The following is a 15,556-nucleotide window of genomic DNA, read 5'->3' on the forward strand; positions in this document are numbered from 1 at the left end:
AACCTTAGTGGATCTCATTTCAGTTGGCATGCCGTTTCCTTCTCTATATCCTTAGTGGTCATTACATCGTAAAGGTGTCTCACAAGACAGGAGATAACCTGGTGTGCAAGGAGTGAAATCATCAAGTCCCACAGTATGTATTATACACAGACAAGAAATACAAATGTAATCCATCATATGTGTGCGTTCATCTGTCTGTCCACGGCTAATCTCGGCCATTTATGACTGCATGCTCAAGGACCCTTGTAGTCGCGCTCACTCACTCTCTCAAAACACCTTTTTATTGCCTGTTTAATACTGCCTGCTTAGTCCTCATTCCCCACTCTTAACCCCCAGCTGTTCCTCTGTGCCAAGAGAGACACTTTTGGATGGTGGGTTTGGCTAACCGCTAAAAGCTATAAGAAGTACAAGTACCCACACTGCTGAGCAGATCGCTAGACAGCTTGGTGAGTTTGATTCTGTTTTTTGCAAGCAAACGTAAAAAATGTATTCTCTGACAACTTTGAGCTGATTGCTTGCATACATCACGATTTGATTTTGAGTTTGATTTAAGTTTTCTTTACAATGCCTTAGAGACCCAATGGTTGTATTCATTCAATCACACAATGCAGCAGTAGTTGTTGCAGACACACCTGACAGAGGTCTGAACTTTACTTAACGCACCTTTAAATTCAGTTTATTTTGTACAGCCCAGAATCACAAATTACAATCTGGACACATACAACATCCCTGTCACAGGACCTCACATCGGATCAGGAAAAACTCCCCAAAAAGGGAAGAAACCTTGAGGAGCGAAACAGAGGAGGATCCCTCTCCCCGGATGGACAGAAAATAGATGTCATGTGTACAGAATGAACAGTGTTACAGAGTTACATAAACACATTACATGAATATGACAGAAATTATGAATAATGAGTAGTAGGCATAGACCACGATCCAGATTTTAACAATCCATGTAAACAGAAGGAGGTAGAGAGGAGGGGTATCAGCAGGGCCCTTGAGGCAGGAGACAGGGTCAAGGGGGCAGGAGGCTGAGAGAAAAGATGCGAGAAGTCACAACGACTCCGGGGAGGAAGCAGAGTTAATAAGGTGCAATGAAGAGACGTGAATTCATCCATAAGAAAGAGGAGATAGGTGCTCAGTGTATCCTAAAACATCCCCCAGCAGCCTATAAGCCTATAGCAGCATATCAAGGGGCTGGACCAGGGCAAACCTGATTCAGCCCTAACTATAAGCACTATTAATGAGAAAAAGTTGTTGGTCTCAACATTTACACCTGTCACCACAGGAAATTGTGATTCAATGCAGACGGACCCTCTAATTATAATTATTTTACTATTCTGTCAGGGATTTGTCATCTCTGTCATCTTCCTGCAGCTATTTTTATTTCCTCTCGTTGGAACAGTGCAGAGTGCAGAATTGCAAAACAGGAGAGTGAAATGAGATAATGGTGTTTGGCATTGCTTTCTTATACCGGTCTGAATCGTCTGCATTAGTGCTATTAACCTCTGCCATTGAAAAGTAGCCTTTTGTACAACTGAAAGCTCCAGCCAAGCACTCTGTTAAATGTACCAATCTTTTATTCTACTCGCATATGGCCACAGAATGTGTGTCCCCTGCCATACCGCTGCTAAATTAAACGGTGCCATGACTGAAACACCAATAGTCCAAATAATATCCCAATGGACCAAGAGCCCTATCCGTCAACAGGTTATCGTGGAAACAAACAGCCATTGATCCGAAGGCCCATTGCTCCATAAATACAAACGTGTTGTGCAAGGAGACACATGGCTGCATATTATCCAGAAAGATATCCTACCTTCCTAGTCATGATTATTGTCCCTACCATGGCAAAGGCAGGACCCGCCTTACTCTGCTTCTGTTGGGCTTAGCCTGATATTCTGACACCAAATGACTCTCCCTGCCTAAACCTCTCTAGCCCAACCAACAAGGGCACTGACCAAGCTTCAGTTTTTGTTGACGAGTTGTGAGGTAAAAATGTTTTGGGTCCGTTCTGGGCTACAGTATAAGCATGGCATTGCAACATGGCGGACTCCATTTAGAACACACTGTGTTGATATGAAGAGGCTCATGCTAAGCTAACTAAAACACAGCGATTCTTTGTTTCAGGCGATTACACACTGATGAAAACATAGTTCTGAATACTTATTCCATTTTTTCCTGTGTTTCACTGTGACATACACAAAATATACAAATAAGTATTCTTAAAATGGATAGTAAGTAGTCTCTATGAGTAATTTGTCAAATTCAAACCCATTCCTGCTATAAGAGCAATTTCCCTGATTTATACGTGCGATCTTAAAGCATCAGTGGACAAGAGCAATTCTAATCGATAAATCCGCAGAGGCCTCGCAGAAGATATACAACCCTGGCAAACGCCTTACAGGGTCCTCAGAATGAGCGCAGCAGGCCATAGCTCTGCTGATGTCTGCAGACTACAGTAGCTGTGTTTATCTGAGGCTACAACAAGGCGTGCAGTTGGCAGAGTGGGAGGCACAGTTTGTGAAAACTGCCTGTTGAATAATTGATTGGGTACATAAAGCATGGATGTGGAAGAAAAGGTGGAGGAGGAAGGGAGGCAAGGAAGGAGCCCACTGGAACAGGCCGATAAATAAATCCACGCATTACCTACTGAAGCCTAACATCACGCTGCCTCTACTTTGCCTACTCCCTCTGATGCTTTCATTCCCAACCCTCTCACACTCAAAAAGAGGAGAATTACTTTTCCGATCAGAATTTTATTTTTTAAACAACGCCAGTTGACCATTTTTGTGGCCGTTCATACAGCCTGGTGTCACATTGCAGAATCCATCAGGGACATATGCGATTGCAACACAGTTTGCAGAGGGACAGTGGGGGACTGTAAATTATGAAAAATGTCACTTGAAATTGGGTTCTGGACGCACAATAATGGAGGTGGGTCTGTTTGGGATTTGAGTGTGATGCTGGTCATGGTGCAGCCATGACCAGTGTTCGTGGGACATCTGAGCACATTTGTGCCAATCAATATGTTAGCGACCCCAGTGAGAGACCTTTGTGATGTATTTTCTTTGTGTTTCTGCACAAATGGAGAATGTTGAGAGTAACGCATAATTTTGGATGACATTTCAGCATTAAGCGTGCGATCATTATCATAAAGATGATGTGCATAAATTGCAATTTTTTGGACGTTATCAGCCGATTGAATGGCCGGTATCAATACCATCTTTATGCTTCAGATGTTTTATGATGCTATCTATGTCAACCCCTAATACTTTTACAAACAGATGACCTCTGGTGCAGATGTTGAAAACATTGTATAGTGTATGAATCTACTCTGGATACTTTGGCCTGTCTGTCTGCTCTGTTCCAATGTTGTGCTCCTGCTGACAAGAATCCGCCAAACAATCACAAAGTTTAATCTCCCTGAGAGGCCGGTCAAGTGGAAAAAACAGACCTCAAATAAAAATACACTTATCGATTTAAGTATGAACATAAAACACATCCAAGCCTTATATAAGTGAGCCGACACTAAGCAGAGAGCTTTTTCAACTAATGGAGTTCGGTGAGAGGTTTATCCAAGATGCTTCCCCCGGGAGGGAGACAGCAGACAACAGTCCGTCATTACTCACTGAGCACCGGCATGGGAATTCAAAGTAAAAGGCCCTGTATCACTTAAATGGGTACATTAATAGGATGAGTCACTTAATGTTGTTTTTAAAACTGATATCTGATGAAATAAATATGAACATGGACATTCTTTTCTTATTTCAGACACACTCCAGTAGGGAAACTGAAGGGGAAATGGTTTTTCCCATTGTATTTTAGTAAGTATGCTTTAGCGTGGAATACCTTGTGATTGACAGGTTGTCTCTACGTCACTCTTCGCCAGTCCAGATATGGTCACTTGCGCTCACTGGTTGCAAAAAAAACAATATGGTGGATGGCAAATGATCAAAACTCAAGGCTTCAAAACCGATGTCCACAAACCAATGGTTTGCATTCACTTCCTACATATGGTGTATGGTTCTGTCCAACTCATTGCCAAACCTAGCAATTCCCAAAAGGGGCCTTCCACGGGAGAACAGGTTGTCACCACGGGCAAAGAACAGAATCGCTCAAATGAACACCCATTCTTAAACCTGTGTGTGGTCAGTTAGCTCTGAGGTCTGAGAATGATACACGTTGTGACACTGTGTGACTTTTACATTACACACACACAGAGGCAAATGCAAAACCAATCACATGAAAAAACAAACAATAACCTGCATGCGTTTATTGAGACATATTGACTCACGGCTACATTTTCCAACCTGCTATATAAACACTATTACGCCATTGACATGTGGACATTTGTCATAGGAACCGATCTTTGTGAGGGAGCCGTGCTGAGAAACAACACACACTGGGGCTGTGGTGCGTATGCATATTCTTTTTTCATGCCGCACGGTGATTTGTAAATTATTTAAAAAGTGCTTTTGGGAAGCCGGGCAATTTACTTTGACTCCCGCGGAAATTACATATTTGACGTTGACAGATGTAAATGCAGCGTGAATGGTTGGCAGGAGGGGAGGAGGGGGGGTTACAAGTTGAAAGATTCAGACAAACCTGCGGGTGCTATCCGTCCCTCCAAGTGTACATTAACATACACGAGCACGGCCGTCTCCTGGTAAATAAGTCTGAGCAAATAAGGGAATTCTAAAAGGCACACACATGCACGCATACCGGCAGTCCACCCGCCTCCAACCCTCACACACACACACACAGTCATTAGTCCTCCACCAGAGGAACCACTCCCACAGCGCAAACACACACATGTAAATGTATACACACACACACACACACAGACTGAGTATGTGTGTGCGTGTGTATCTTACTGAGTGTAAGAGAGTCCTGCTTCTTTCAATTAAGAATAATCTAAAAAAATCAAACCCATATTATCACGCTCAGATCTGGAAAAAGTCATTCATGCACTCATTTTCTCTCGACTCGACTACTGCAACTCCCTCCTTTCCGGCATGAATCAAAAATCCATCTCCCGCCTCAAACTAGTCCAGAATGCAGCAGCTCGGCTTCTGACTGGCCTCTAACAGACGGCATCACATGACTCCAGTCCTGGCCTCTAACAGACGGCATCACATGACTCCAGTCCTGACCTCTAACAGACGGCATCACATGACTCCAGTCCTGGCCTCTAACAGACGGCATCACATGACTCCAGTCCTGGCCTCTAACAGACGGCATCACATGACTCCAGTCCTGACCTCTAACAGACGGCATCACATGACTCCAGTCCTGGCCTCTAACAGACGGCATCACATGACTCCAGTCCTGACCTCTAACAGAAGGCTTCACACTACTCCAGTCCTGGCCTCTAACAGACGGCTTCACTTGACTCCAGTCCTGGCCTCTAACAGACGGCTTCACGTGACTCCAGTCCTGGCCTCTAACAGACGGCATCACGTGACTCCAGTCCTGGCCTCTAACAGACGGCATCACGTGACTCCAGTCCTGGCCTCTAACAGACGGCATCACATTACTCCAGTCCTGGCCTCTAATAGACGGCATCACATGACTCCAGTCCTGGCCTCTAACAGACGGCTTCACATGACTCCAGTCCTGACCTCTTACAGACGGCTTCACATGACTCCAGTCCTGGCCTCTAACAGACGGCTTCACATGACTCCAGTCCTGGCCTCGAACAGTAGGCTTGACATTACTCCAGTCCTGGCCTCTAATGGACGGCATCACATGACTCCAGTCCTGGCCTCTAACAGACGGCTTCACATGACTCCAGTCCTGGCCTCTAACAGAAGGCATCACATGACTCCAGTCCTGGCCTCTAACAGATGGCATCACATGACTCCAGTCCTGGCCTCTAACAGACGGCATCACATGACTCCAGTCCTGGCCTCTAACAGACGGCATCACATGACTCCAGTCCTGGCCTCTAACAGACGGCATCACATGACTCCAGTCCTGACCTCTAACAGACGGCATCACATGACTCCAGTCCTGGCCTCTAAGAGACGGCATCACATGACTCCAGTCCTGACCTCTAACAGACGGCATCACATGACTCCAGTCCTGGCCTCTAACAGACGGCTTCACATGACTCCAGTCCTGGCCTCTAACAGACGGCTTCACATGACTCCAGTCCTGGCCTCTAACAGACGGCTTCACATGACTCCAGTCCTGGCCTCTAACAGAAGGGATCACATGACTCCAGTCCTGGCCTCTAAGAGACGGCTTTACATGACTCCAGTCCTGGCCTCTAACAGACGACATCACATGACTCCAGTCCTGGCCTCTAACACACAGCATCACATGACTCCAGTCCTGGCCACTAACAGACGGCTTCAAATGACTCCAGTCCTGGCCTCTAACACACGGCATCACATGACTCCAGTCCTGGCCTTTAACAGACGGCATCACATGACTCCAGTCCTGGCCTCTAACAGACGGCATCACATGACTCCAGTCCTGGGCTCTAACAGACGGCATCACATGACTCCAGTCCTGGCCTCTAACAGAAGGCATCACATGACTCCAGTCCTGGCCTCTAAGAGACGGCTTCACATGACTCCAGTCCTGGCCTCTAACAGACGGCTTCACATAACTCCAGTCCTGACCTCTAACAGACGGCTTCACATGACTCCAGTCCTGGCCTCTAACAGAAGGCATCACATGACTCCAGTCCTGGCCTCTAACAGACAGCTTCACATGACTCCAGTCCTGACCTCTAACGGACAGCATCACATGACTCCAGTCCTGGCCTCTAACAGACGGCATCACATGACTCCAGTCCTGGCCTCTAACAGAAGGCTTCACACTATTCCAGTCCTGGCCTCTAACAGACGGCTTCACTTGACTCCAGTCCTGGCCTCTAACAGACGGCTTCAGGTGACTCCAGTCCTGGCCTCTAACAGACGGCATCACGTGACTCCAGTCCTGGCCTCTAACAGTAGGCTTCACATGACTCCAGTCCTGACCTCTAACAGACGGCATCACATGACTCCAGTCCTGGCCTCTAACAGACGGCTTCACATGACTCCAGTCCTGGCCTCTAACAGAAGGCATCACATGACTCCAGTCCTGGCCTCTAACAGATGGCATCACATGACTCCAGTCCTGGCCTCTAACAGACGGCATCACATGACTCCAGTCCTGGCCTCTAACAGACGGCATCACATGACTCCAGTCCTGGCCTCTAACAGACGGCATCACATGACTCCAGTCCTGACCTCTAACAGACGGCATCACATGACTCCAGTCCTGGCCTCTAAGAGACGGCATCACATGACTCCAGTCCTGACCTCTAACAGACGGCATCACATGACTCCAGTCCTGGCCTCTAACAGATGGCTTCACATGACTCCAGTCCTGGCCTCTAACAGACGGCTTCACATGACTCCAGTCCTGGCCTCTAACAGACGGCTTCACATGACTCCAGTCCTGGCCTCTAACAGAAGGGATCACATGACTCCAGTCCTGGCCTCTAAGAGACGGCTTTACATGACTCCAGTCCTGGCCTCTAACAGACGACATCACATGACTCCAGTCCTGGCCTCTAACACACAGCATCACATGACTCCAGTCCTGGCCACTAACAGACGGCTTCAAATGACTCCAGTCCTGGCCTCTAACACACGGCATCACATGACTCCAGTCCTGGCCTTTAACAGACGGCATCACATGACTCCAGTCCTGGCCTCTAACAGACGGCATCACATGACTCCAGTCCTGGGCTCTAACAGACGGCATCACATGACTCCAGTCCTGGCCTCTAACAGAAGGCATCACATGACTCCAGTCCTGGCCTCTAAGAGACGGCTTCACATGACTCCAGTCCTGGCCTCTAACAGACGGCTTCACATAACTCCAGTCCTGACCTCTAACAGACGGCTTCACATGACTCCAGTCCTGGCCTCTAACAGAAGGCATCACATGACTCCAGTCCTGGCCTCTAACAGACAGCTTCACATGACTCCAGTCCTGACCTCTAACGGACAGCATCACATGACTCCAGTCCTGGCCTCTAACAGACGGCATCACATGACTCCAGTCCTGGCCTCTAACAGAAGGCTTCACACTATTCCAGTCCTGGCCTCTAACAGACGGCTTCACTTGACTCCAGTCCTGGCCTCTAACAGACGGCTTCACGTGACTCCAGTCCTGGCCTCTAACAGACGGCATCACGTGACTCCAGTCCTGGCCTCTAACAGTAGGCTTCACATTACTCCAGTCCTGGCCTCTAATAGACGGCATCACATGACTCCAGTCCTGGCCTCTAACAGACGGCTTCACATGACTCCAGTCCTGACCTCTTACAGACGGCTTCACATGACTCCAGTCCTGGCCTCTAACAGACGGCTTCACATGACTCCAGTCCTGGCCTCGAACAGTAGGCTTGACATTACTCCAGTCCTGGCCTCTAATAGACGGCATCACATGACTCCAGTCCTGACCTCTAACAGACGGCATCACATGACTCCAGTCCTGACCTCTAACAGACGGCTTCACATGACTCCAGTCCTGGCCTCTAACAGAAGGCATCACATGACTCCAGTCCTGGCCTCTAACAGACAGCTTCACATGACTCCAGTCCTGACCTCTAACGGACAGCATCACATGACTCCAGTCCTGGCCTCTAACAGACGGCATCACATGACTCCAGTCCTGGCCTCTAACAGAAGGCTTCACACTATTCCAGTCCTGGCCTCTAACAGACGGCTTCACTTGACTCCAGTCCTGGCCTCTAACAGACGGCTTCACGTGACTCCAGTCCTGGCCTCTAACAGACGGCATCACGTGACTCCAGTCCTGGCCTCTAACAGTAGGCTTCACATGACTCCAGTCCTGACCTCTAACAGACGGCATCACATGACTCCAGTCCTGGCCTCTAACAGACGGCTTCACATGACTCCAGTCCTGGCCTCTAACAGAAGGCATCACATGACTCCAGTCCTGGCCTCTAACAGATGGCATCACATGACTCCAGTCCTGGCCTCTAACAGACGGCATCACATGACTCCAGTCCTGGCCTCTAACAGACGGCATCACATGACTCCAGTCCTGGCCTCTAACAGACGGCATCACATGACTCCAGTCCTGACCTCTAACAGACGGCATCACATGACTCCAGTCCTGGCCTCTAAGAGACGGCATCACATGACTCCAGTCCTGACCTCTAACAGACGGCATCACATGACTCCAGTCCTGGCCTCTAACAGATGGCTTCACATGACTCCAGTCCTGGCCTCTAACAGACGGCTTCACATGACTCCAGTCCTGGCCTCTAACAGACGGCTTCACATGACTCCAGTCCTGGCCTCTAACAGAAGGGATCACATGACTCCAGTCCTGGCCTCTAAGAGACGGCTTTACATGACTCCAGTCCTGGCCTCTAACAGACGACATCACATGACTCCAGTCCTGGCCTCTAACACACAGCATCACATGACTCCAGTCCTGGCCACTAACAGACGGCTTCAAATGACTCCAGTCCTGGCCTCTAACACACGGCATCACATGACTCCAGTCCTGGCCTCTAACACACGGCATCACATGACTCCAGTCCTGGCCTTTAACAGACGGCTTCACATAACTCCAGTCCTGGCCTCTAACAGACGGCTTCACATGACTCCAGTCTTGGCCTCTAACAGACGACTTCACATGACTCCAGTCCTGGCCTCTAACAGACGGCTTCACATGACTCCAGTCCTGGCCTCTAACAGACGGCTTCACATGACTCCAGTCCTGGCCTTTAACAGACGGCTTCACATGACTCCAGTCCTGGCCTTTAACAGACGGCTTTACATGACTCCAGTCCTGGCCTCTAACAGACGGCTTCACATGACTCCAGTCCTGGCCTCTAACAGACGGCTTCACATGACTCCAGTCCTGGCCTTTAACAGACGGCTTCACATGACTCCAGTCCTGGCCTTTAACAGACGGCTTTACATGACTCCAGTCCTGGCCTCTAACAGACGGCATCACATGACTCCAGTCCTGGCCTCTAACAGAAGGGATCACATGACTCCAGTCCTGGCCTCTAAGAGACGGCTTTACATGACTCCAGTCCTGGCCTCTAACAGACGACATCACATGACTCCAGTCCTGGCCTCTAACACACGGCATCACATGACTCCAGTCCTGGCCTCTAACAGACGGCTTCACATGACTCCAGTCCTGGCCTCTAACAGACGGCATCACATGACTCCAGTCCTGGCCTCTAACAGACGGCTTCACATAACTCCAGTCCTGGCCTCTAACAGACGGCTTCACATGACTCCAGTCCTGGCCTCTAACAGACGGCTTCACATTACTCCAGTCCTGGCCTTTAACAGACGGCTTCACATGACTCCAGTCCTGGCCTTTAACAGACGGCTTCACATGACTCCAGTCCTGGCCTCTAACAGACGGCTTCACATGACTCCAGTCCTGGCCTCTAACAGACGACATCACATGACTCCAGTCCTGGCCTCTAACAGACGGCATCACATGACTCCAGTCCTGGCCTCTAACAGACGGCTTCACATGACTCCAGTCCTGGCCTCTAACAGACGGCTTCACATAACTCCAGTCCTGACCTCTAACAGACGGCTTCACATGACTCCAGTCCTGGCCTCTAACAGAAGGCATCACATGACTCCAGTCCTGGCCTCTAACAGACAGCTTCACATGACTCCAGTCCTGGCCTCTAACAGACGGCATCACATGACTCCAGTCCTGGCCTCTAACAGACGGCATCACATGACTCCAGTCCTGGCCTCTAACAGAAGGCTTCACACTATTCCAGTCCTGGCCTCTAACAGACGGCTTCACTTGACTCCAGTCCTGGCCTCTAACAGAAGGCATCACATGACTCCAGTCCTGGCCTCTAACAGATGGCATCACATGACTCCAGTCCTGGCCTCTAACAGACGGCATCACATGACTCCAGTCCTGGCCTCTAACAGACGGCATCACATGACTCCAGTCCTGGCCTCTAACAGACGGCATCACATGACTCCAGTCCTGACCTCTAACAGATGGCATCACATGACTCCAGTCCTGGCCTCTAACAGACGGCATCACATGACTCCAGTCCTGGCCTCTAACAGACGGCATCACATGACTCCAGTCCTGGCCTCTAACAGACGGCATCACATGACTCCAGTCCTGGCCTCTAACAGAAGGCATCACATGACTCCAGTCCTGGCCTCTAACAGACAGCTTCACATGACTCCAGTCCTGACCTCTAACGGACAGCATCACATGACTCCAGTCCTGGCCTCTAACAGACGGCATCACATGACTCCAGTCCTGGCCTCTAACAGAAGGCTTCACACTATTCCAGTCCTGGCCTCTAACAGACGGCTTCACTTGACTCCAGTCCTGGCCTCTAACAGACGGCTTCACGTGACTCCAGTCCTGGCCTCTAACAGACGGCATCACGTGACTCCAGTCCTGGCCTCTAACAGTAGGCTTCACATTACTCCAGTCCTGGCCTCTAATAAACGGCATCACATGACTCCAGTCCTGGCCTCTAACAGACGGCTTCACATGACTCCAGTCCTGACCTCTTACAGACGGCTTCACATGACTCCAGTCCTGGCCTCTAACAGACGGCTTCACATGACTCCAGTCCTGGCCTCGAACAGTAGGCTTGACATTACTCCAGTCCTGGCCTCTAATAGACGGCATCACATGACTCCAGTCCTGACCTCTAACAGACGGCATCACATGACTCCAGTCCTGACCTCTAACAGAAGGCATCACATGACTCCAGTCCTGGCCTCTAAGAGACGGCTTTACATGACTCCAGTCCTGGCCTCTAACAGACGACATCACATGACTCCAGTCCTGGCCTCTAACACACAGCATCACATGACTCCAGTCCTGGCCTCTAACAGACGGCATCACGTGACTCCAGTCCTGGCCTCTAACAGACGGCATCACATGACTCCAGTCCTGACCTCTAACAGACGGCATCACATGACTCCAGTCCTGGCCTCTAAGAGACGGCATCACATGACTCCAGTCCTGACCTCTAACAGACGGCATCACATGACTCCAGTCCTGGCCTCTAACAGATGGCTTCACATGACTCCAGTCCTGGCCTCTAACAGACGGCTTCACATGACTCCAGTCCTGGCCTCTAACAGACGGCTTCACATGACTCCAGTCCTGGCCTCTAACAGAAGGGATCACATGACTCCAGTCCTGGCCTCTAAGAGACGGCTTTACATGACTCCAGTCCTGGCCTCTAACAGACGACATCACATGACTCCAGTCCTGGCCTCTAACACACAGCATCACATGACTCCAGTCCTGGCCACTAACAGACGGCTTCAAATGACTCCAGTCCTGGCCTCTAACACACGGCATCACATGACTCCAGTCCTGGCCTCTAACACACGGCATCACATGACTCCAGTCCTGGCCTTTAACAGACGGCTTCACATAACTCCAGTCCTGGCCTCTAACAGACGGCTTCACATGACTCCAGTCTTGGCCTCTAACAGACGACTTCACATGACTCCAGTCCTGGCCTCTAACAGACGGCTTCACATGACTCCAGTCCTGGCCTCTAACAGACGGCTTCACATGACTCCAGTCCTGGCCTTTAACAGACGGCTTCACATGACTCCAGTCCTGGCCTTTAACAGACGGCTTTACATGACTCCAGTCCTGGCCTCTAACAGACGGCTTCACATGACTCCAGTCCTGGCCTCTAACAGACGGCTTCACATGACTCCAGTCCTGGCCTTTAACAGACGGCTTCACATGACTCCAGTCCTGGCCTCTAACAGACGGCTTTACATGACTCCAGTCCTGGCCTCTAACAGACGGCATCACATGACTCCAGTCCTGGCCTCTAACAGAAGGGATCACATGACTCCAGTCCTGGCCTCTAAGAGACGGCTTTACATGACTCCAGTCCTGGCCTCTAACAGACGACATCACATGACTCCAGTCCTGGCCTCTAACACACGGCTTCACATGACTCCAGTCCTGGCCTCTAACAGACGGCTTCACATGACTCCAGTCCTGGCCTCTAACACACGGCATCACATGACTCCAGTCCTGGCCTTTAACAGACGGCTTCACATAACTCCAGTCCTGGCCTCTAACAGACGGCTTCACATGACTCCAGTCCTGGCCTCTAACAGACGGCTTCACATTACTCCAGTCCTGGCCTTTAACAGACGGCTTCACATGACTCCAGTCCTGGCCTTTAACAGACGGCTTCACATGACTCCAGTCCTGGCCTCTAACAGACGGCTTCACATGACTCCAGTCCTGGCCTCTAACAGACGGCATCACATGACTCCAGTCCTGGCCTCTAACAGACGGCATCACATGACTCCAGTCCTGGCCTCTAACAGACGGCTTCACATGACTCCAGTCCTGGCCTCTAACAGACGGCTTCACATAACTCCAGTCCTGACCTCTAACAGACGGCTTCACATGACTCCAGTCCTGGCCTCTAACAGAAGGCATCACATGACTCCAGTCCTGGCCTCTAACAGACAGCTTCACATGACTCCAGTCCTGACCTCTAACGGACAGCATCACATGACTCCAGTCCTGGCCTCTAACAGACGGCATCACATGACTCCAGTCCTGGCCTCTAACAGAAGGCTTCACACTATTCCAGTCCTGGCCTCTAACAGACGGCTTCACTTGACTCCAGTCCTGGCCTCTAACAGAAGGCATCACATGACTCCAGTCCTGGCCTCTAACAGATGGCATCACATGACTCCAGTCCTGGCCTCTAACAGACGGCATCACATGACTCCAGTCCTGGCCTCTAACAGACGGCATCACATGACTCCAGTCCTGGCCTCTAACAGACGGCATCACATGACTCCAGTCCTGACCTCTAACAGATGGCATCACATGACTCCAGTCCTGGCCTCTAACAGACGGCATCACATGACTCCAGTCCTGGCCTCTAACAGACGGCATCACATGACTCCAGTCCTGGCCTCTAACAGACGGCATCACATGACTCCAGTCCTGGCCTCTAACAGAAGGCATCACATGACTCCAGTCCTGGCCTCTAACAGACAGCTTCACATGACTCCAGTCCTGACCTCTAACGGACAGCATCACATGACTCCAGTCCTGGCCTCTAACAGACGGCATCACATGACTCCAGTCCTGGCCTCTAACAGACGGCTTCACACTAATCCAGTCCTGGCCTCTAACAGACGGCTTCACTTGACTCCAGTCCTGGCCTCTAACAGACGGCTTCACGTGACTCCAGTCCTGGCCTCTAACAGACGGCATCACGTGACTCCAGTCCTGGCCTCTAACAGTAGGCTTCACATTACTCCAGTCCTGGCCTCTAATAAACGGCATCACATGACTCCAGTCCTGGCCTCTAACAGACGGCTTCACATGACTCCAGTCCTGACCTCTTACAGACGGCTTCACATGACTCCAGTCCTGGCCTCTAACAGACGGCTTCACATGACTCCAGTCCTGGCCTCGAACAGTAGGCTTGACATTACTCCAGTCCTGGCCTCTAATAGACGGCATCACATGACTCCAGTCCTGACCTCTAACAGACGGCATCACATGACTCCAGTCCTGACCTCTAACAGAAGGCATCACATGACTCCAGTCCTGGCCTCTAAGAGACGGCTTTACATGACTCCAGTCCTGGCCTCTAACAGACGACATCACATGACTCCAGTCCTGGCCTCTAACACACAGCATCACATGACTCCAGTCCTGGCCTCTAACAGACGGCATCACGTGACTCCAGTCCTGGCCTCTAACAGTAGGCTTCACATTACTCCAGTCCTGGCCTCTAATAGACGGCATCACATGACTCCAGTCCTGGCCTCTAACAGACGGCTTCACATGACTCCAGTCCTGACCTCTTACAGACGGCTTCACATGACTCCAGTCCTGGCCTCTAACAGACGGCTTCACATGACTCCAGTCCTGGCCTCGAACAGTAGGCTTGACATTACTCCAGTCCTGGCCTCTAATAGACGGCATCACATGACTCCAGTCCTGGCCTCTAACAGACGGCTTCACATGACTCCAGTCCTGGCCTCTAACAGAAGGCATCACATGACTCCAGTCCTGGCCTCTAACAGACAGCATCACATGACTCCAGTCCTGGCCTCTAACAGACGGCATCACATGACTCCAATCCTGGCCTCTAACAGATGGCATCACATGACTCCAGTCCTGACCTCTAACAGACGGCATCACATGACTCCAGTCCTGACCTCTAACAGAAGGCATCACATGACTCCAGTCCTGGCCTCTAAGAGACGGCTTTACATGACTCCAATCCTGGCCTCTAACAGACGACATCACATGACTCCAGTCCTGGCCTCTAACAGATGGCTTCACATGACTCCAGTCCTGGCCTCTAACAGACGGCTTCACATGACTCCAGTCCTGGCCTCTAACAGAAGGGATCACATGACTCCAGTCCTGGCCTCTAAGAGACGGCTTTACATGACTCCAGTCCTGGCCTCTAACAGACGACATCACATGACTCCAGTCCTGGCCTCTAACACACAGCATCACATGACTCCAGTCC

This window comes from Cyclopterus lumpus, chromosome 24, assembly GCF_009769545.1.
Source record: "Cyclopterus lumpus isolate fCycLum1 chromosome 24, fCycLum1.pri, whole genome shotgun sequence".
NCBI lineage: Eukaryota > Metazoa > Chordata > Actinopteri > Perciformes > Cyclopteridae > Cyclopterus > Cyclopterus lumpus.